The sequence below is a fragment of the Gobius niger genome (assembly GCF_951799975.1).
Source record: "Gobius niger genome assembly, chromosome: 2".
NCBI classification, from domain to species: domain Eukaryota; kingdom Metazoa; phylum Chordata; class Actinopteri; order Gobiiformes; family Gobiidae; genus Gobius; species Gobius niger.
Genome location: NC_136853.1, coordinates 24,503,219 through 24,525,812, shown reverse-complemented (window position 1 = coordinate 24,525,812; position 22,594 = coordinate 24,503,219). Strand labels below are relative to the sequence as shown.

Here is a 22,594-nt window from a genome sequence, read left to right as displayed (position 1 = left end):
CCCCTCCCCTCACTGAGGCACAGATCATCCAACCGGCCTCCGAGAAAAAAACAAAACATGTGTTATTTTACTACTACTACTACTACTACTACTACTACTACTACTACTACTACTACTACTACTACTACTACTACTACTACTACTACTACTACTACTACTACTACTATATACGCCTACTGTTTATCCTCCTGCAAACTGAACAAAATAAAGTTTGGGGGATTTTGTTTTCTTTGGCCTAATTTAAGTAGGTTACAAGGGCTACAGAAACAAGTGAATTTGTCTAAAATATTTTGAATATTTTTTTTTTCTTTTATGAAGGACATCGTAACACAGGCCTGTACTGTAGCTATGAATCATAATGTAGCCTAGTATTTTTTATTCATATATCAGACATTTAATCAATCAATAGAAAATGAATATCATAATGAATAGAAATCTAATATCATAAATTATAACTTAATTTATAGCCTATTACTGTTAGAGTTCAGGTTAAATCATCTTCAATGATTACAATTATGGTCTGAAGTTTGATGCGTGTGGGATGTAGAACAGTGATGGGGTCTATTTCCAATTTTGGTGCCATACCGAGTGCTCACATGCAGAGCCGGTGCTGGCCCTTCTGGGGCCCTTAGCAAAAATCCACACGGGGGCCCTACAGTACACGTCTCATGGTTATTCGACGAAGAGCAAACCCATTTACAAAACAGTTCCACTGTGCAGTAGTGCAGGGCAAAAAGGGGAACATAATGACCTCAATTCAGGCCCCGTCCCTCTGAGTGAGAACCACTAACCACTAAGCCACTGTGAGACTGGGATTTAGGATGACACTAGCCTATTTCCCCCACTTTTGAAAATGGCAAATGGTCACATTCTCTCACCTCTGGACCCTGACACACAATTTGGGAACCACTGATTTAAAACTAACTGACACCTGCACCTGGCGGTTATTTCTGTCTGACCACTGAGATTTAGCCTGTGAGGGACATTCAGAGAACCAGTTACTGTAAGTAACTGTGCACATGAGAACCGTGTGGATTCGACTCATCTTTGAGACAATAGGCCCGTAACAACGTTGCAGGGGCCCTGTGCACCTTGCATAGTTTGCCTATAGGAAAAAACGGCTCTGCTCACATGGAACACATGTTCTTAACTCCTGAGCTCTTCACTCCCTGGACACTATACTCAGCGCTGCAGCACTGACCCTGTTGTGTCCGCAGATGATGGTTCCTCCTCTGACCGTCCACTGTCCTGTTCTAAGTCCAATACCGTCAGCTCAAGTCTGACTCCCATGTAACTATTTCATACAATTCATACAAAATATCTTCTTCGCTTAACCATAAGTTTCTCATAGAGATTCAGATTACACTTGAAGATGCAATAGTCTGGACGTCCAATACAAAGACGGACAGAAAATGTTTTTGCAAAGGGCTTTAAATGAATTTGTATTTTCAAAGGTAAACAACACCTTTCTCTCTTGCATTTATAAAACTCACGTGGTCCTTCGTGTAGTTTTGCAGAAACTAGACCTTAACTTTGGGTTTATTAAAATGTGACAGATAAAAATCACCCCAGCACATTATACAGTATATTGATGTCCTCTTTCAGACAACACGATTCACATAGACTGTGTGTGAAAAGTCCAATGAGTTACATTATACTGTATGGTAAAGACTTCACTGATCACTATTTAGCCTGTCATTATTGCTTAATGTCATGAAGAAGAGCTGGAGAAGGCCATGGGGATCAAAATGAAGGCATCACTGGTGCCCATGGTCATTGGAGCACTGGGGGCAGTAACCACCAAACTGGAGAAGGCAACATCAGATCCTAGGAAAAACATCAGACTTCAGCAGAAATAAGATATAAGACCATTTTGACATAATTGAAATTGTTCGATATTTGTCATTGTGAACTTTGCTAAGGCTAATCTTTCCACCGGGCTGATCCAGTACATGCACTGTGTTTCAAACCTTATAAAGCAATACAATAAGGTTGGGTTAAGGTAGACTTCATTGATCCTGTAGAGAGATTTGTCTTCTGCATGTGACCCATCCTTCCGGGGCAAAACCGTACATAACTGTGCGATGCTGTTATATGAGAACAAACTGGCCAAACTGCTAGCCAGGCTAACGCCAGACTAAAATCAGAAGTGACTGCTGTGCAGTTCGAAATGATTCGAGCGCACACAGCAGTCTGGTGTTAGCCAGGTTACCAAACTGCATTAAAACACACTGAAAGCCCCACTTCATCTGAATGAGTTAGACAGTGGTACAATGACAAATATGTCACAGTCACATCCTTTCATGGAGAATGAGGAAACCCTCCTGTTTAAACCTCAATTTAAATCTTATTTTTAAGCGTTATATTGCAATAATAATAATAATAATAATAATAATAATAATAATAATAATAATAATAATAATAATAATAATAATAATAATAATAATAATAATAATAATAGTAAGAATAATGGCACACGTATGTATTGCGCTTTACAAGCCAGGGTTGCCAAGATTCTCAAAGCGCCACACTGTAATCATTCACGCCATACTCGGTGGTCGTGGTACTGTAGCCACAACCACCCCTGGGACTGATGGAAGCAAAGGCAGCCAATCTGCGCATCGGCCCCTCCGACCACCACCACCCACTGACTCACAAACACATGTTTTTAGTAGTATTACAAACCTGGCCATTTTCATAAGGCTCATGGCACCAGACCAATAAAAGCTATGGAAGACACAGGTCTGATACTATCTGATTCAATTTCATTTTTAAAACAGCTTCAAATCCGTCCCCTTTAACTGAACTGACTGCGGTGGTTTTCAGTAGCCTATAGAGGCTGACACAGACAATGAAAATTGCCAGTAGTCCTGAACAGAGAGTCATCTTAAGGAGCTTGTCGCGAGGCTGAGGACAGACCAGCCTTAATAACAGAGGGGCAATTGGAGTGAGCTGTGGGAAACCCGGCCCGCACGCACAGCTTCATGGCCGTTGATTATTGGTATTTTCCGAGTTTTCCAAACTAATAAGTGGCACTATCAAGCATTTGGAAGCGCTGAGAGACTACAGACGGCCTGCTCCGCTTAATTGATATTGAGCGATGCAGTGGTAGCGCGGACGGGGCCGCTGCTGGCTAATTTGCGGTTTAATCAGCGTTTGTAATGAGAGGCGCTGATTAGCGCGGGCTGGAAATAAAAGAGAGTTACAAGGAACGTCTGTCAGAGTCCGGTGATAATTCACACTAATTGTAATGATTAGAGCAAACTGGATGACTTTGGACTTTTCTAATGCGCTGCGTGGCAGTGTGCCTCTGTGGGGCGCACACGTGCGCAGCTTGCAGGCGTGCACGTTGGGTACACATGAAGCTATAGACTCACTATATGTCATAAAATGCAGGCCAATTTAATTTAAATTTTAACATGGGTTTTCACAAAACATGTGCATCCACATAAGACAGAGCAGAATGCTGCGGCAGCTCAGAAAAAGGCACAGGAGGAAAATGGAGAAGCGTGTTCCTCGAGCTGCTCCACTTGCCTCTAGAATCTAAATTTGACATTAGTGAAATGTGCGCGTGCAGGCCTGTGCGCAATTAGCGCGAGCGCACAGGACAGGACGAGGCAGCACCATCCTCTACGTGGGCACCTAAAGCACCCAGAAACAAATGACTTAACGCCATGTGCATATACTGCAAGTCCTATTTTACTTGGCCATAAGAATCGAAATGCTAATTTATTTATTTATTTATTTAAATGCCTTGAATGTGTATGGGCTAATCTAATTCAAAGACAACACAATACCACAGGTACAGCAGACTATTATCAGCTCTACATGGCGCACAGTCCAGCCCAGGCTCAGCTGCGAAGGCAGAACAAATGACCTGTTTGGTCTCAGGTGTGACGTGCCACTGTGACCTTCTCCCTGTGATCCAATGGTCCGCTACACACGGAGCCGAACGGGTTGCTTGGAGCCTCCATCGATTCTCCAGTCAGGGGTTATCTATACGGGCTATTTTAATGTCACAGAGTCAGGCCAAATTGATAGTGATAAATATTTGCCGGAAGATTAGGTGAGGGGAGTGTGTCGAGGGTGCTCTATCTCAGCCACCTAACCTCGGCAGCGCTGTTCCTCCTTGTGTCGGATTAGCCCCATCCATCCAGTGTCAATGGCTGTCTTGTTGAGAAAATCGGTGAGTAAACACGACTGACAGAGAGAGACCGCGGCCTGGGTGTGAGCGGGCCGCCTGATTACTCATACAAATAGACTTCAGACCAGGCCTGGCCCCTCCTCTTATATGTTTTTTCTTCTTCTTGTATTGCACCCACCATCAGCCGCACACCAGCTCTCAGTCCCCCAAGGATTCCCCCTCAACTGTCCTCACTTTGTTCCCCATCAATCACAACACCATTGTGCCCCGTGTGTCGTATAGAGACTGCCTTATTATACCCTGATTTATCTGTATGCACTTTTTTGTGCAGAAAGGGTATAGCCTATATCCAGAAGTCAGAACGGTGATTTAGCGGTGGACCTCAAAAGAACAGACACACCAGGAAAAATAATGGATTGGATGGATGGATCTATTTATGTTCTTATAATTAAATACATAAATAAACAAACAAACAGATAAATAAATACATAAATAGGCTACATATTTTTTACATTTGGTCGTCAACATAGGCCTTACCTCTATCCGGAAATTCAGGCCCCCGTGATGCCCATAAAGGCTGACCCCTGTGCAGAATCTGACTGGAGATAGGATTTGAACTTCTCTGCCCTCCATGTAAAATGAAGACATCGCATCTCTAGCAGCGTCCTGCGTATTTTATGATGGGCCCCTGACAAATGGCGCCCTCCCGCCACGCTTGGGCGACCTCCTTCATTCTGCACTCGGCTTGTTTACATAGCACCAGGACCATTTCCATGGATTAAACAAATCACTGCCTGGGGGTGGGTGGGGGGGTGGAAGGGGGGGGACATCTATAATCCGCTAACGGGCCACCAGCAGGACAATTATTAATGCCGGTGTCTTGTAATGGGGCTAAAATAGATGTCTGTGTCCACGTTTGACCTTCCTGTGATGCAGCGGCAGACAAACGTCCCCCTGCACTGGCACTAACGGGGTGAAAAAGCATTGTTCAAAATGTTTATTCCAGAACTAAAACTAAACACATTTAAATCTGTTTAATGGCATTTTTAGGACAATGGTTTTGAAAGGCCAAGTCAGACACTTTAGTTCTGTAACAAGTATGCAGTAGGGGAGCCCGGGGCTATTTGTCTAGAGTTTACTGCTCATCAACTGAAAATCCCACAAGAGTCAGACCGGCATTAAATGAAAGCCCGAACCTTTGACTTGAAGTAGACCTCTTTTTTATAATCAGGTTGTGATAAATAGATAACACAACAAAATCGACTGTGACAATGTGCCCCATATGCTGGGCAAGTTGTCACAAGGCGTGGGGTTGGTTGTCACTATTGTTTTGAATGTTCTTTTTTATGTTAACTTGAAATTCGATACACCTTTGTAACCTTTTTTAAAGGAATAGGCCACCGTTTTTACATACTGAGATATGTTCTTACCTTAGCTTTGACGAGTTCTTTAGGACCTGTCTGGTCTTCACCCGTGCCTTCAGTCACGTAAACACAGCGCAGACGGCGTTAGCATTTAGCCTCTCCCCCTCTCCACTATAGCTCCAAAACTGGTGAAGATAGAAGCTACAAAGCTCTTCCACGTTTTCCCTATTTAAATATGGTTACGTGAAGTGTTACACTACAAAGTATAATACACAAAATTAAACAATGTGGATTTTCTAAGCGGATAAAAGGGGGAACTATATTGTAAGGCGTAATAATACCAGGAGCAGTTCGAAATCCGCGCAGTAATCTTCACTTTACTGTGCGGATGCCAAACTACTCTTCAACTCGTCAAAGCTAAGGTAAGAACATATCTCAGTATGTAAAAACGGTGGCCTATTCCTTTAAGATAAAAGGACAAAATATGTTTTAAAACAGTCCCAATGCAATGTCACATGACACTCATTTAAACTAAATGCTCATTTTTAAAAACATTTTTTTCAAATTGCTCTGAGGAGTAAAATGCACAAATTCACTAAAATGACCAAAACGTACAGCCTCTAGAGAAGCTAATGTTGAAATAAAGTGACCAGAAAAACATATTAAACACAGAAGAAAAAAACATGTCCCTCCCTGTTATACCCCATGTGACAAATAACCCCTCAGTTTTTGTGACAAATATCCCCGAGTGTCCACTTTACCAACACTGTAAGCTATACAAATGGCTTTAGCATGCTAGCTCTAAAACGGCTCAAATCAAAGCTAATATTTCTGTCTTTCAGATCAATGTCTTATTTAAAGGGACTAGATGCAAGGTGGTCATTTCATACTCACTACTGCCACCTCAGGTCTTACGCATAACTGCAGCTGCTATATTAAGCTCACGGCAATTCGGACCCAAAGTAACACCTTGAGTGACAGTGCAGGATTTCAGAGGCAGTTGTGGTGAACAGGTCTGAGCTCATTCTATACATTAGGACATGGCTGGAACATGTAGGGGGAGGAAAATACTTAATTTTAACATTTTTAAAATCATCCCTTTAAGGCACTAACTAAAGGAAAGCTCTCAATGCAAAAATAGCCCAAACATTAAAATAGGGGAAAGGCATAAAACAATTCAAATGTGCCCACTCCGCATGTCTTCAGTGCAAATGAGATTACTATTATTGGAAGAGAAGGGGAATACCAATACACATGTTATATATCAGTACCAGCACACGGCGCCCTCTAGTGTGGCTATAAAAAGCAATGTGACAAATAGCCCCGGTCTCCCCGACAATACAAAAGCAGTATTTCAACAAGGACCGTCATGAGGGTCGATGTGAGAGGTGTGTCCGTCACAGGCAAATGACCAGTGATCACTAAGATAATGTCTGAATACTGGACCAATTTAAACTAATCATTTCACATAATGTCCTTATGAATTGTTCAAATTTGATAACTAGCATACTCAATTCACTTTATTACGCAACGACACTTTCCACACCAAAAAGATGTTTCAATGGCTCCTTGAACAAAACGTAATTTGTGAGAGAATTTGTTATATCTGTCACAAATATTCACAATTAGTAGCGGTAATTATTTGATAGTTTCTGCAATTACGTCTTAAATGGTTAAATTTGGGACTGTGTGGAAGCGTAATTGGCCTAATTGCGTTATTTTACATATTTGCATAATGAGGAAATTGGTAGAAAATTGTGTTCATCCATTTGTGAAAAATCCCATGAATTTTATGAATTTGAAAGGGCTGCTGGTGCAGGCGGTGACTTTGCCGGCTGCTCCCAGAGGAGAGCAGGGGGAAATGGGGCACCGGCACCGGGCCAGATGGGAGAAAAGAGGCAGAGGTGTGTGCAGTGTTTTATGATAAGGATCCACCTCTGTACAGTCAGACCGACACAATCCCAGCAACAGACAGGGTCGCTTAAAAGATAGGATTACAGGTTAAACACAACAAAGCGTTTACAGTATTGACTGAGATTTATTAGAACTGTACAGCAGCATTACCAGAGGTGTTGTTCTGTCATTTGTTTTTAAATACATTGACAGCATTTCTTCTTCTGTGAATGTGATGGATAGTAATTATTGTCTCTTACTCTGGATGTATGTTATTTTAAGTATATTGTATAGCTTGAAAGAGGCATGCTTGACTGTTCTTTAATGCATTACACTTCCGGCTTGAAGGAAATTGACTGTAAATATAAACAAAGCCACCCAGGATAGTATTATTGTCTCTTACCATGAATGTATTTCATTTCCATGTTACTTTGCGGAAAACTTTTTTATGATTGCGTATTTGACCTTCAGTGACCCAGTGAACGGTTATAGCAAAGCGCCTTTACTTTCCATCACGGTGGCTCCAGGATCAATTGTTATGAGAGTTTCTGGTAGGTTTTCACTAAAAACCTACAAAACAACTGATCCTATAGCCACCGTGGAAAGTAAAGATGCCACGCTCACCATCCACTCAGCCATTGGGTCACAAAAAAGATCAATTACGCACAAATATCAAGATTTTATCATCTTTTTGATTCCCGTATAAAAAGTTCCATTTTGCAAATCTAAAGTATATTATATAGTATAAAATAGTCATGCTTGGCCGTGCTTTAATGCAAATTATGCTTCTTCTAACTTTAGAGAAGAAGGAAATTGACTGAAAGTATGAACAACCACCCATGAACCCTGAGGACTGCAGTCGGAAATTAGCTTGAAAAAGCTTCAGTCTGGTACAGTCATCTTTGCTCATGAGCTTACTATAATTGTACATTGTCCTGATTAATAAATGAAATGAAACCCATGAGTCAATGAGGAGCCCCTCGCTTTCTGTAGATCTCACATATGAAACAGACAGGATTAAACTCAGATAATATCAACGTTGTCCAAACTATGGACAAAGTCATTGTTAAGGTGAAAACAGATAAGTTGTAAACAATGGTATAGAAGTGATCTGAACTTTGGATGCCATGTAATAGATAATTTCATAAACTGGCAGTTTCTGCTGTCTGTCTTTTCTTCTCATATCTAAATGGCTTCACCCGCATTACTGTGCTTGTAATGAGAGGCTGCTTGTTTATGTTTTGTGTTTTGAGGATCATCCACTTTAATTAGAATTTGACAGATCCAATTAAAACGGTAGGCTCATAATGATGTGATGGGGTTGCCACCAGGGGAGCCGCCTCAAAACAAACAGCACTAGTTTAATGTAAAGGGTGAGGAGCAGGATTAAAAAGCTGAGAGCTGAGCACGTGCACACACAGGCTCCCTCTGCCATTCCCCAGAACCTCATAACGCTCATAGACAATAATGATCTCACCATAGACTGTAATGATCCTGCCATTTCATGGGGTATTACACTATAATGATGATAGTCCTCGACATTTGCATCCCATTCGGCCTTTAGCTGCTGAGCCACACGGCTGTCTTTACCTGGTACGGGTAATTTATAGCGCAAAGGCGTGACTGTGATGTGCTGGAATAACACGAGCAGCGTTCCAGTCAAACACAGAGATTTATTACACCAGCATAAACCCAAATACCAAACAAAATGGTGCTTCCAAAGCCAAGCAATGAAGACATCCAGGAAAAGGCGCCAATGACAGCACATAAAGGATGATAGGACTGGAGACCTGGGAGGGAGGGGCGGGCCGGGGTGGGACATGGGTGTGGTTCAGAAAAAAATGGTTTGGCTGAAACAGAGGTGACTGCAAAGATGCTCCTGAATCCTGTCTGTTTTTACAAAAAGACACAAACACACCAGACACGCAATGACTGAAGGAGGAAAAAACAACAAGCTTGTGCGTATTTTACTTGCGGAGTTAATGGGAATAAAATACCTTGGTGGATGAGTGCAGATGTGTTTGATACAAATAGTCATTTTCCTATTTGCTGCCTCATTGAGCATGATGAATGATGGGAGTCAGGGAGGCAGTGTGATGAATGGCAGCACCTTGGCTCCATTGCATGCCCTATTGATTCTCCTTCTTTATTACTCCTACAACCCAGCTGGCTGTGGCTGCCCTCCCCACTCTTGGCTCCGACTGGATGGGAGAAAGGGTGGCTCACAACTGTACGCTGCTCACACAAACTGTGGGAAAACATGGACGCGAGTGCTGCCGTGCTGTGGGACTTATAGGCAAGAAAAATGAGTTTTCTGATTAGTAGATTAGAGACTGTGGGTCTCTAACAGGGACTACTGAGGGAGCAGTTTCATTAAACGAGCTCTCTGATGACAACAAGGGCACGATAAGAAGAAAGAAACTTCAAAAGTGGGAAACTGGAAACGGAAAGTGAAAAACAAACAACAAATTCACTTCAAATTAAAATCATCAACAAATTAAATCATCATTGTAATAATAATAATAATAATAATAATAATGATAATGATAATGATAATGATAATGATAATGATAATGATAATGATAATGATAATAATAATAATAATAATAATAATAATTAAAGCCGCAAGCGGCATTTAGAGGCCCTCGCGAGCAGCGTTGGCCGGTTGGCGCACGCCGTCGCACGCCACCGCAACAACCGGGGGGCGCTGCCGCGCCCTACGTGGTTTTGCTATCACTGCCACCCTCTGTTGAGTTTATAAAAGAGCAAAGGCAAGAAATGCGCCTTCGGCGCCAGATCACGTGATATTTCCCAAGATGGCCGACTTCGTGTGGGTTGCCTAGCAACCACGTAATGTACTTTTTTGTTCGGACGGTCATGACGAAGGTGTGTACCAATTTTGGTTTGGCTATGCCAAACTTTGTTTCGGGTCGTTGCCATGGCAACACGGTGGGAAAATGGGCGTGGCCATAATTTACTTTTTGATCGGGGTCACGTGACGGATGTGTGTGCCCAATTTTTTTTGTCTACGACAAAGTTTACTTTTTTTCCCTATTCATTTTTATTCGGTGCTCTGCAGGGGGCGCTATTGCGCCCATTTTCAAAATTCCTATATCAAAACATCCGGGGCCGACGACTCGACCAACGATTCAAGTTACGGTAAAATCGGCCACAGTTTGTGCGAGTTATGACTCTTCGAAGGCGACGGCGAACGCCAAAAACGAACGCCAAATTCATGGCGTTGCCATGACAAAACCGGAAATCCTATTAGAAAGTTTTTAAAAACTTTTAATGCCCCACATGTGTAGATGATCTGGAGCGACCGGGGAGTCGCTGCGTTCAACGCCCTAGGACGAGTTCGTTCAAATGTGAGGGCACGAAAAGGCGCCTTCGGCGCCAGGTCGCTCTTTTGGCCAAGATGGCCGCCATACTGTTGGTTGCCTAGCAACCGCGTAATATCTTTTTTTTTTTGGTTCCATGTGACCAATCACTGTGCCGAATTTTTTTCGTCTACGACGAACTAAAATTTTCGGGGTTTTCGGGATTTTGGGGGGTCTGGCCATAGGCCGCAATGTTAACGTCGTTTTTCCAGGGGGCGCTGACGCGCCATTTTTTTGAATTTTTGAAATTTGGAGATGTGGAGGTTTTTTTTTTCACCTAATTGAATTTTGGGCAAAAATTCAGGACTTTTCATCAGTGGGAAGTGGCCGAAACGGCCTCCGGGGGGGGAGAAGAAAAAAAAAAAAAAAAATAATAATAATAATTAAAGCCGCAAGCGGCATCGAACGGCCCTCGCGGGCCGTGCCTCCTTTAGCGCCTCTGTAACACCACTACATTTTATTGCCCTGATGTACCATTAATCCGTCAGTAAACACAGACGAAAAGTTGCATTTTAGCCTGTCCTTGTGAATAATGGCACCCACCTGAAGAGGGCGCTGGCGCGCCCACTATATTTTATTGCCCTTGAGTGCCATTAATCTTTGTCAGTAAACATGAAAACGGCATTTTTTGCCTCCATGTGAATAATGTCTCCAACATGCAGAGGGCGCTAGCGCGCCCATAATCTATTTAATTTCACAAGCAGCATCGGGTTCTATTTCACTGACCACCGTCTGTGCCTCGATTGTTGCATCTCCATTGCCGCGCCTCTGTAACCCTACCGAGGGCGCTAACGCGCCAACTACATTTTATTTCCCTGATGTGCCATTAATCTTTGTCAAAACTAAATATTTAGCCTGTCCATGCGAATAATGGCTCCAACCTGTAGTGGGCGCTAGCGCGCCCCAAATCTTTTTTGTTTCACAAGCAGCGTTGTACGGCCGTACTTCAATGACCACTGGCCACAAGCTCCTGACAGGGGGCGCTAACGCGCTGTAATGTTGTATAATGTGAGATCTATGTGTCTGTCCCGTCAGAAAAACATGGTGGGCCTCAGTCGTCTCCATGGCAACACCGTACAAAACACCGTGTGGTTCCTGTTAGCTTATTTTATCAGGATGCCATCAACTATTATTCTGCCAAATTACATACATTTCCTACAAACTAATTGTTTGACTACCAATGCATTTTTTCTTCTCAAACTAGAGGGGGCGCTATCGCGCCCACTGTCATTGGTTTACATTTGTTGTGTCCAGGGGTGAAGGGTCAACATACTGTTTATCTTTTTTTCATGGGAGTATTTTCACTTTTGTAGGTGGCGCTGTCGCGCCTTTTTTATTTCCCACAAATGGAACACATGTTTAAAAAAAATAAAAATCATTTTAACATTGAGTAAAACTTTGTGACTACACATACAGAAGGCGCCAACGTGCCTGGCATTTCTGACTTTACTTACATTAAGTGTGATTAAATCATGTGAGCGATCAGGCAAACACATGTAGGATCTCATTATGCATCTCCACCAGTCATCAATGAACCACTATTCCACAGATTTAGCTTCTGTGTTGATTTATTTGAGTAAACCCAATAAAAACGACTTACATGTTCAATAAATGTCATGCTATTGTTGCAAATGCAAATATGCAATTCTCTGGCCACTTTCTGTCCTTTCTTTAAGAGCAAATATTTTCCATCAGTATAATACATGTCTTATTTAATTATTGGAAATCACGTCATCACAGGAGTAAAAGTATATCTGTATAATATCTGTATATAAAGTACAAAGAACTCCCAGTTTAGAAACTACATCTCTCAAACTCCAGTCTGAGTGATTAACCATTGAGCCAAAGAGAAACAGAAATCTACTAAGAATTGTGATAAAATAACTCTCCCCTGATCACACAGCTCTTGTGCAGATATAAGTATCTCAGAAACAAATAATCTCTCCTGTCCTGGTTTATATTTGTAGTCCTGAAACTCACTAAACTAATCATGTCCAAACGGAGGCTGTTTCTGTGTCTGTTTCTGCTCAGAGCACGTCTCCTCAGCCCCTCCCATCCCTGTGTATTTTCTGCCCAGTAACAGCGCCCCTCCCCTCCCCCACGAGCCCCACCCTCCGCTCCCTCCGCTCTGATTGGTGGAGAGACTGCGCTATCTGTGACTCACTGGAGTCTATAAATAGAAGGGGGAGAGGACAGAACGTGCCAGACTTCGGGTGAAGTCACTTGTGAGTGAACCAGCTTTGTCTTCTCAAACCTTGGCTTGCCTTTGCGATCATCGGATCATTGGATTACTGTTTTTTGGTTGTTAGTCTTTTGTAGTCTTTTGTGAGTTTTATCGTCTTTTGTGTGGACTTTTTTTTTGATTGAGGACATCTTCTTCGGCTGGAGAAAGGACCGTCTGATCGTCTTTGACTTTCAGCAAAGAGCCACTTTCCCAGGAGAAGTTAAGAAAAAACAATGTTTTACTCTCTTAATTGCTGTTTATTTCAAATGTGGGGTAAAGTGCTAGCTTTTTTGTGATTAAGTTTAGTTTAGTTTGTTAGCCTATTGTTCTCAGATGCTAATGTTGCTAGCAGGTGGTGTTTGAAGACCTTGTGCATTAAGGCTGGCTTTTGTGTGATTTAATTTACTTCTGCTGGATGCTTATTGTTGGCTAAATGTCTATCACGCTGTTGTAGGTTGACGGAGTTCATTAATGTTGGCTTTAGTTTGATTTTCGTTTAGTTGTGGATGGAGGCCTCGTGTTTTCTTCATATGCTAATGCAGCTAGCAGGCTTTTTTTCTGTCCCTGTGCCCTGTGCCACATGTTCAGTGATCACATAATAGAGCTAAAATAATGGCATAAAGATGCTAAATGTGCTATCACGCTGTTGTAGGTTTAGTTGTGGATGGAGGCCTCTGTTTTCTTCATATGCTAATACGGCTAGTAGGCTTTTTTTCTATGTCACTGTGCCTTTGAAGTTGCGTCTCATGCTCCGGCGGCCATTACGTCTCTTCCATGTGCTATTATCTGCATAATAGGACACGGGCGGCCATTTTGTGTCTCATATGTGTAACAGGGCTCTGTTTTATTGATCCATGTTAACTTTACTGTCGTGTTCTGACCTGGCTCATGGTCCAGTCTCAGTGTGGTACTGGTTCAGACCTAATGTTCCTCCTCGTGAGAGGTGTCTGTGTGATGGAGAGCCGCCATTTTGATTCTGGGACTGTGTTTGCATTAGACCTGCTGGTTCATCTTTTTTCATTCGTCATGTTGTAAATATGTTTTGGAACAGTTTTATAGTGTCACTTAACACCTAATGTTTCTTAAACAAAATAGCATGTTTTTTTAAAAACTGATTTTATGGAGATTAAGTTGGCTTTTCTATCCTTTTCAAATCACTATCTTATTGAAGTTGAATTGTTTTGTTAGTGAGGAACACTCTTATTTCTTGTTTGCATTAGGTGAAATGGTCCAGTTATTAACAGTTAGATCCTCTGTGGTGATGTGTTTTTTTGTGTTTCTCTGCTGTGAGAGCGTGTGTGATGAGGCTGTTTTATTGTGTGATGTGAAGGTAATGTAATGTAATTGTGTAATGTTCTGACTAAGGTTATGGTTCAGACCTGCTGTGAGGGGGAGGATGCTGCTCCTCTGTTTGTTATTGCAGCCAATGCTGTCGACCTGTTGGTTCATGACTTGTCGTCTTTCATGATGTGGAACATTCAGATTTATTGCACATGTTCTCTATGAAGATTTCTGCTTTAGTTCTGATGTTCTAGGTTAAGATTGAGTTGGTGTTTTGTGTTTTAAGTTGCATCGTGTATTTCTGATTAGTCCACTTTTTGCAATTGCTTATCTGATCTGTTTGTGAATGTTTGAAATTAACAATAGTTTTCAGTTGCTCATATAATCTGGAATGTTCCCACTGTGTGGCTTTAAAGTGATGGTCTGTACATTTCAGGCTAGTTTCTCGTTCTGTTAATGTCCTTGTGTTTTACTTAAAGCTTCATTGTGTAACTTTTAGGAGTGTTTTAAAGACCACTGTGATGGAAAGTAAAGGTGCCATGTTGACCACTCATATACAGCCGCTGGGTCACTACAAGGTCAAATACACACATTTGATCTGTTTTTACTCTGACACCTCACAAGTAAATTATCATTTAAAACTGTTGTGAAGAAGTCTTTGTTCTTGGTTTTGCCTGTTTGCATTGGGTGAAATTTGGAGCACAGTTAGCCTCTGTGTGGTGGTGTTTTTTGCTGACTCTCTGCTGTGGTAGCGTGTGTGATGTACAGGTGTTTATATTATAATATCTGAAGTGCAGTGCTGTGGGCAGCCATTTCGTCTTTGTAAAAGGTTCATACTGTCTTGTTAGGTTAAGTCTATTACAGTTTTGTTATTTTAGTAATACAGAAGGTTTAGTTTACCTGCTTCACTAGTTTCAATCACTTCCTGTGATCTTCCTCTGGAAGGAGGGAGATGAAGAAGATCACAGGAAGCGATCGAAACTAGTGAAGGAGGTAAACTAAACCTTCTGTGTTACTAAAGGAACAAAACTGTAATAGGCAGCCATTTTGTGTCTTGTAGGACAGTTGCTCAGGCGGTTTTATTGTATGTGAATATACATGGGTAACACTTTATTTTACATTACCCTTGATTACTTTCTACCTGCCACATTTAGTACAATGTAATGTTCTATGTAACCATAACACATGGTTACAGAGCAGATTACACTGTACTAAATGTGGCAGGTACAATGTATCAGTGGTAGTGTGAAATAAAGTGTTACCTATAAATGTAATGTATTGATTCATGTCAACATTACTGTAGTGTTCTGGTACTGGTTCAGACCTGATGTAGGGTTTGTACTTGTGAGAGGAGGGACGATGTTCTGTGTGTTTAAGGACAGCCGCCATTTTGTGTCAGATATGATACTGCTAATGTGTTTGCATTAGACTTGTTGGCTCGACTGTGACACTTCACAAATAAATCATCATTTAAAACTATTTTGTTCTAGTAGCTTAACTGTTTGTGGGGAACAAGTCTTTGTTGGTGTAGCCTGTAGTGTGAAAATGTCCAGTTTTGACACAGTTGGCACCTATTTGTTTGCTTTTTTCTGGTTCTCTGTTGTGAGATTGCATGTGATGAACTCTCTGAAGTGCAGTGCTTTGGTAAAGCAGCGTAAGGCTTGTTTCTCGTTCTGTTTGTTAATGTCCTTGTGTCTTAGTTAAAGCTGCATTATGTAACTCTCATGTGGAAAAAAAAGTTTATTTTTGTGGGTATTTGACTTGGTAGTAACCTGGTTCTCTCTTGTGAGATTGCATGTGATGAACAGGAGTACATATTCTCTGAAGCGCAGTGCTCTGGGTGTTCATTGTGTGCATTGCAGGTCATTTGTCCTTGTTTGAACACGTCTGTGCTGAGCTGTGTTTGCATTAGATGTTTTAGTTCATGATTTAAACATCTTAAATGTTGTGCAGCTGCTGTTTTACCAAGTCATGTGAATGTTCATGCAGTGATGATGAGGCTTGTTGAAGACTTGGTTTAGTTCTGTGTTTTGTGGATCATTTTAATATGGCAGGTCTTCTATTCACAATGAAGTCTGACCCTGGTGGGTCTTATTGTTTGTGTAGGCCTTGCAGAGTTCTGGTTCTTGTTTAGTCCTGTAGTGTCACGTTTTTACTGTACAGTTTTGTGCAACAGTTAAGTTGATCTGTTTGTGTATGTTTTACAGTGACAATAGTTTTTAGTTGCTCATATAATCTGAAATGTTCCCACTGTGTGGCTTTAAAGTGATGGTCTGTCCATCTTTGCCTGTTTACCTTATCTGCATTTAATTAAAATCTGTCTATGACCACTTTTAGACAGTTAGCCTCAGTATAGTTCTGGTCCATGCTTAGTGCGGATGTTGTTTCAGTGTAAGGTTTGTTAATGTCCTTGTGTCTTAAAGCTGCATTATGTAACTTTCATGTGGAAAAATAGTTTATATTTGTGGGTATTTGACCTTGTAACCCAGTGGGTGTATGAGTGGTCAGCATGGTGCCTTTACTTTCCATCACAGTGGTCTCTAGGACGCTCCAGGATCAATTGTTTGGAAGGTTTTCACTGCTGACTGAGCCTCTCACCAGAAAACCTCCAAAACAATTGTGTATATATTATAATATCTGAAGTGCAGTGCTGTGGGCAGCCATTTCGTCTTTGTAAAAGGTTCGTACTGTCTTGTTAGGTTAAGTCTATTACAGTTTTGTTCCTTTAGTAATACAGAAGGTTTAGTTTACCTGCTTCACTAGTTTCAATCACTTCCTGTGATCTTCCTCTGGAAGGAGGAAGATGAGGAAGATCACAGGAAGCGATCGAAACTAGTGAAGGAGGTAAACTAAACCTTCTGTGTTACTAAAGGAACAAAACTGTAATAGGCAGCCATTTTGTGTCTTGTAGGACAGTTGCTCAGGCGGTTTTATTGCGATGTGAATATACATGGGTAACACTTTATTTTACATTACCCTTGATTACTTTTTACCTGCCACATTTAGTACAATGTAATGTTCTATGTAACCATAACACATGGTTACAGAGCAGATTACACTGTACTAAATGTGGCAGGTACAATGTATCAGTGGTAGTGTAAAATAAAGTGTTACCTATAAATGTACTGTTATAGTGATTCATGTCAACATTACTGTAGTGTTCTGGTACTGGTTCAGACCTGATGTAGGGTTTGTACTTGTGAGAGGAGGGACGATGTTCTGTGTGTTTAAGGACAGCCGCCATTTTGTGTCAGATATGATACTGCTAATGTGTTTGCATTAGACTTGTTGGCTCGACTGTGACACTTCACAAATAAAGCATCATTTAAAACTATTTTGTTCTAGTAGCTTAACTGTTTGTGGGGAACAAGTCTTTGTTGGTGTAGCCTGTAGTGTTGTGTGAAAATGTCCAGTTTTGACACAGTTGGCATCTATTTGTTTGCATTTTTCTGGTTCTCTGTTGTGAGATTGCATGTGATGAACAGGAGTACATATTCTCTGAAGTGCCGTGCTCTGGGTGGTCATTGTGTGTATTGCAGGTCATTCTGTTTTATTGTGTGAAGTGAGGATAAATGCTATGAGAGCGTGTGTGATGATATAAATGTAATGTTCTGACTAAGGTTATGTTTCACACGTGTTTGTCCTTGTTTGAAGAACACGTCTGTGCTGAGCTGTGTTTGCATTAGACGTTTCAGTTCATGATTTAAACATCTTTAATGTTGTGGACAGTTTTATCAAGTCATGTGAATGTTCATGCAGTGATGATGACAGTCTTGTTGAAGACTTGGTTTAGTTCTGTGTTTTGGGGATCATTTTAATATGGCAGGTCTTCTATTCACAATAAAGTCTGACCCTGGCTCATGGTCCAGTCTCAGTGTGGTACTGGTTCAGACCTAATGTTCCTCCTCGTGAGAGGTGTCTGTGTGATGGAGAGCCGCCATTTTGATTCTGGGACTGTGTTTGCATTAGACCTGCTGGTTCATCTTTTTTTATTCGTCATGTTGTAAATATGTTTTGGAACAGTTTTATAGTGTCACTTAACACCTAATGTTTCTTAAACAAAATAGCATGTTTTTTTTAAAACTGATTTTATGGAGATTAAGTTGGCTTTTCTATCCTTTTCAAATCACTATCTTATTGAAGTTGTTTTGTTAGTGAGGAACACTCTTATTTCTTGTTTGCATTAGGTGAAATGGTCCAGTTATTAACAGTTAGATCCTCTGTGGTGATGAGTTTTTTTTGTGTTTCTCTGCTGTGAGAGCGTGTGTGATGAGGCTGTTTTATTGTGTGATGTGAAGGTAATGTAATGTAATTGTGTAATGTTCTGACTAAGGTTATGGTTCAGACCTGCTGTGAGGGGGAGGATGCTGCTCCTCTGTTTGTTATTGCAGCCAATGCTGTCGACCTGTTGGTTCATGACTTGTCGTCTTTCATGATGTGGAACATTCAGATTTATTGCACATGTTCTCTATGAAGATTTCTGCTTTAGTTCTGATGTTCTAGGTTAAGATTGAGTTGGTGTTTTGTGTTTTAAGTTGCATCGTGTATTTCTGATTAGTCCGCTTTTTGCAATTGCTTATCTGATCTGTTTGTGAATGTTTGAAATTGGCAATAGTTTTCAGTTGCTCATATAATCTGGAATGTTCCCACTGTGTGGCTTTAAAGTGATGGTCTGTACATTTCAGGCTAGTTTCTCGTTCTGTTAATGTCCTTGTGTCTTACTTAAAGCTTCATTGTGTAACTTTTAGGAGTGTTTTAAAGACCACTGTGATGGAAAGTAAAGGTGCCATGTTGACCACTCATATACAACCGCTGGGTCACTACAAGGTCAAATACACACATTTGATCTGTTTTTACTGTGACACCTCACAAGTAAATCATCATTTAAAACTGTTGTGAAGAAGTCTTTGTTCTTGGTTTTGCCTGTTTGCATTGGGTGAAATTTGGAGCACAGTTAGCCTCTGTGTGGTGGTGTTTTTTGCTGACTCTCTGCTGTGGTAGCGTGTGTGATGTACAGGTGTTTATATTATAATATCTGAAGTGCAGTGCTGTGGGCAGCCATTTCGTCTTTGTAAAAGGTTCATACTGTCTTGTTAGGTTAAGTCTATTCCAGTTTTGTTCTTTTAGTAATACAGAAGGTTTAGTTTACCTGCTTCACTAGTTTCAATCACTTCCTGTGATCTTCCTCTGGAAGGAGGAAGATGAGGAAGATCACAGGAAGCGATCGAAACTAGTGAAGGAGGTAAACTAAACCTTCTGTGTTACTAAAGGAACAAAACTGTAATAGGCAGCCATTTTGTGTCTGCAGGACAGTTGCTCAGGCGGTTTTATTGCAATGTGAATATACATGGGTAACACTTTATTTTACATTACCCTTGATTACTTTGTACCTGCCACATTTAGTACAATGTAATGTTCTATGTAACCATAACACATGGTTACAGAGCAGATTACACTGTACTAAATGTGGCAGGTACAATGTATCAGTGGTAGTGTAAAATAAAGTGTTACCTATAAATGTACTGTTATAGTGATTCATGTCAACATTACTGTAGTGTTCTGGTACTGGTTCAGACCTGATGTAGGGTTTGTACTTGTGAGAGGAGGGAAGATGTTCTGTGTGTTTAAGGACAGCCGCCATTTTCTGTCAGATATGATACTGCTAATGTGTTTGCATTAGACTTGTTGGCTCGACTGTGACACTTCACAAATAAAGCATCATTTAAAACTATTTTGTTCTAGTAGCTTAACTGTTTGTGGGGAACAAGTCTTTGTTGGTGTAGCCTGTAGTGTTGTGTGAAAATGTCCAGTTTTGACACAGTTGGCATCTATTTGTTTGCTTTTTTCTGGTTCTCTGTTGTGAGATTGCATGTGATGAACAGGAGTACATATTCTCTGAAGCGCAGTGCTCTGGGTGGTCATTGTGTGTATTGCAGGTCATTCTGTTTTATTGTGTGAAGTGAGGATAAATGCTGTGACAGCGTGTGTGATGATATAAATGTAATGTTCTGACTAAGGTTAGGTTTCACACGTGTTCATGTTTGAACACGTCTGTGCTGAGCTGTGTTTGCATTAGATGTTTTAGTTCATGATTTAAACATCTTAAATGTTGTGCAGCTGCTGTTTTACCAAGTCATGTGACTATTCATGCAGTGATGATGACAGTCTTGTTGAAGACTTGGTTTAGTTCTGTGTTTTGGGGATCATTTTAATATGGCAGGTCTTCTATTCACAATAAAGTCTGACCCTGGCTCATGGTCCAGTCTCAGTGTGGTACTGGTTCAGACCTAATGTTCCTCCTCGTGAGGGGTGTCTGTGTGATGGAGAGCCGCCATTTTGATTCTGGGACTGTGTTTGCATTAGACCTGCTGGTTCATCTTTTTTATTCGTCATGTTGTAAATATGTTTTGGAACAGTTTTATAGTGTCACTTAACACCTAATGTTTCTTAAACAAAATAGCATGTTTTTTTAAAAACTGATTTTATGGAGATTAAGTTGGCTTTTCTATCCTTTTCAAATCACTATCTTATTGAAGTTGTTTTGTTAGTGAGGAACACTCTTATTTCTTGTTTGCATTAGGTGAAATGGTCCAGTTATTAACAGTTAGATCCTCTGTGGTGATGTGTTTTTTTGTGTTTCTCTGCTGTGAGAGCGTGTGTGATGAGGCTGTTTTATTGTGTGATGTGAAGGTAATGTAATGTAATTGTGTAATGTTCTGACTAAGGTTATGGTTCAGACCTGCTGTGAGGGGGAGGATGCTGCTCCTCTGTTTGTTATTGCAGCCAATGCTGTCGACCTGTTGGTTCATGACTTGTCATCTTTCATGATGTGGAACATTCAGATTTATTGCACATGTTCTCTATGAAGATTTCTGCTTTAGTTCTGATGTTCTAGGTTAAGATTGAGTTGGTGTTTTGTGTTTTAAGTTGCATCGTGTATTTCTGATTAGTCCGCTTTTTGCAATTGCTTATCTGATCTGTTTGTGAATGTTTGAAATTGGCAATAGTTTTCAGTTGCTCATATAATGTGGAATGTTCCCACTGTGTGGCTTTAAAGTGATGGTCTGTACATTTCAGGCTAGTTTCTCGTTCTGTTAATGTCCTTGTGTCTTACTTAAAGCTTCATTGTGTAACTTTTAGGAGTGTTTTAAAGACCACTGTGATGGAAAGTAAAGGTGCCATGTTGACCACTCATATACAACCGCTGGGTCACTACAAGGTCAAATACACACATTTGATCTGTTTTTACTCTGACACCTCACAAGTAAATCATCATTTAAAACTGTTGTGAAGAAGTCTTTGTTCTTGGTTTTGCCTGTTTGCATTGGGTGAAATTTGGAGCACAGTTAGCCTCTGTGTGGTGGTGTTTTTTGCTGACTCTCTGCTGTGGTAGCGTGTGTGATGTACAGGTGTTTATATTATAATATCTGAAGTGCAGTGCTGTGGGCAGCCATTTCGTCTTCGTAAAAGGTTCATACTGTCTTGTTAGGTTAAGTCTATTCCAGTTTTGTTCTTTTAGTAATACAGAAGGTTTAGTTTACCTGCTTCACTAGTTTCAATCACTTCCTGTGATCTTCCTCTGGAAGGAGGGAGATGAAGAAGATCACAGGAAGCGATCGAAACAAGTGAAGGAGGTAAACTAAACCTTCTGTGTTACTAAAGGAACAAAACTGTAATAGGCAGCCATTTTGTGTCTGCAGGACAGTTGCTCAGGCGGTTTTATTGCAATGTGAATATACATGGGTAACACTTTATTTTACATTACCCTTGATTATTGATCCAGTTTTGACACAGTTGGCATCTATTTGTTTGCTTTTTTTCTGGTTCTCGGTTGTGAGATTGCATGTGATGAACAGGAGTACATATTCTCTGAAGCGCAGTGCTCTGGGTGGTCATTGTGTGTATTGCAGGTCATTTGCTCAGCCTGTTTTATTGTGTGACGTGAGGATAAATGCTATGAGAGCGTGTGTGATGATATAAATGTAATGTTCTGACTAGGGTTATGTTTCACACGTGTTTGTCCTTGTTTGAAGAACACGTCTGTGCTGAGCTGTGTTTGCATTAGACGTTTCAGTTCATGATTTAAACATCTTTAATGTTGTGGACAGTTTTATCAAGTCATGTGAATGTTCATGCAGTGATGATGACAGTCCTGTTGAAGACTTGGTTTAGTTCTGTGTTTTGTGGATCATTTTAATATGGCAGGTCTTCTATTTACAATGAAGTCTGACCCTGGTGGGTCTTATTGTTTGTGTAGGCCATGCAGAGTTCTGGTTCTTGTTTAGTCCTGTAGTGTCACGTTTTTACT

At 40.9% G+C, this 22,594-nt stretch overlaps 1 protein-coding gene across 1 annotated transcript in view; it reads right to left on the bottom strand.

Annotated features, from left to right (window-relative positions):
- The window catches only part of tbca (tubulin cofactor a), a 43,695-nt gene that overhangs the window by 13,293 nt on the left and 7,808 nt on the right, over window positions 1–22,594 (bottom strand). The gene's annotated exons all lie outside the window — the stretch shown is intronic.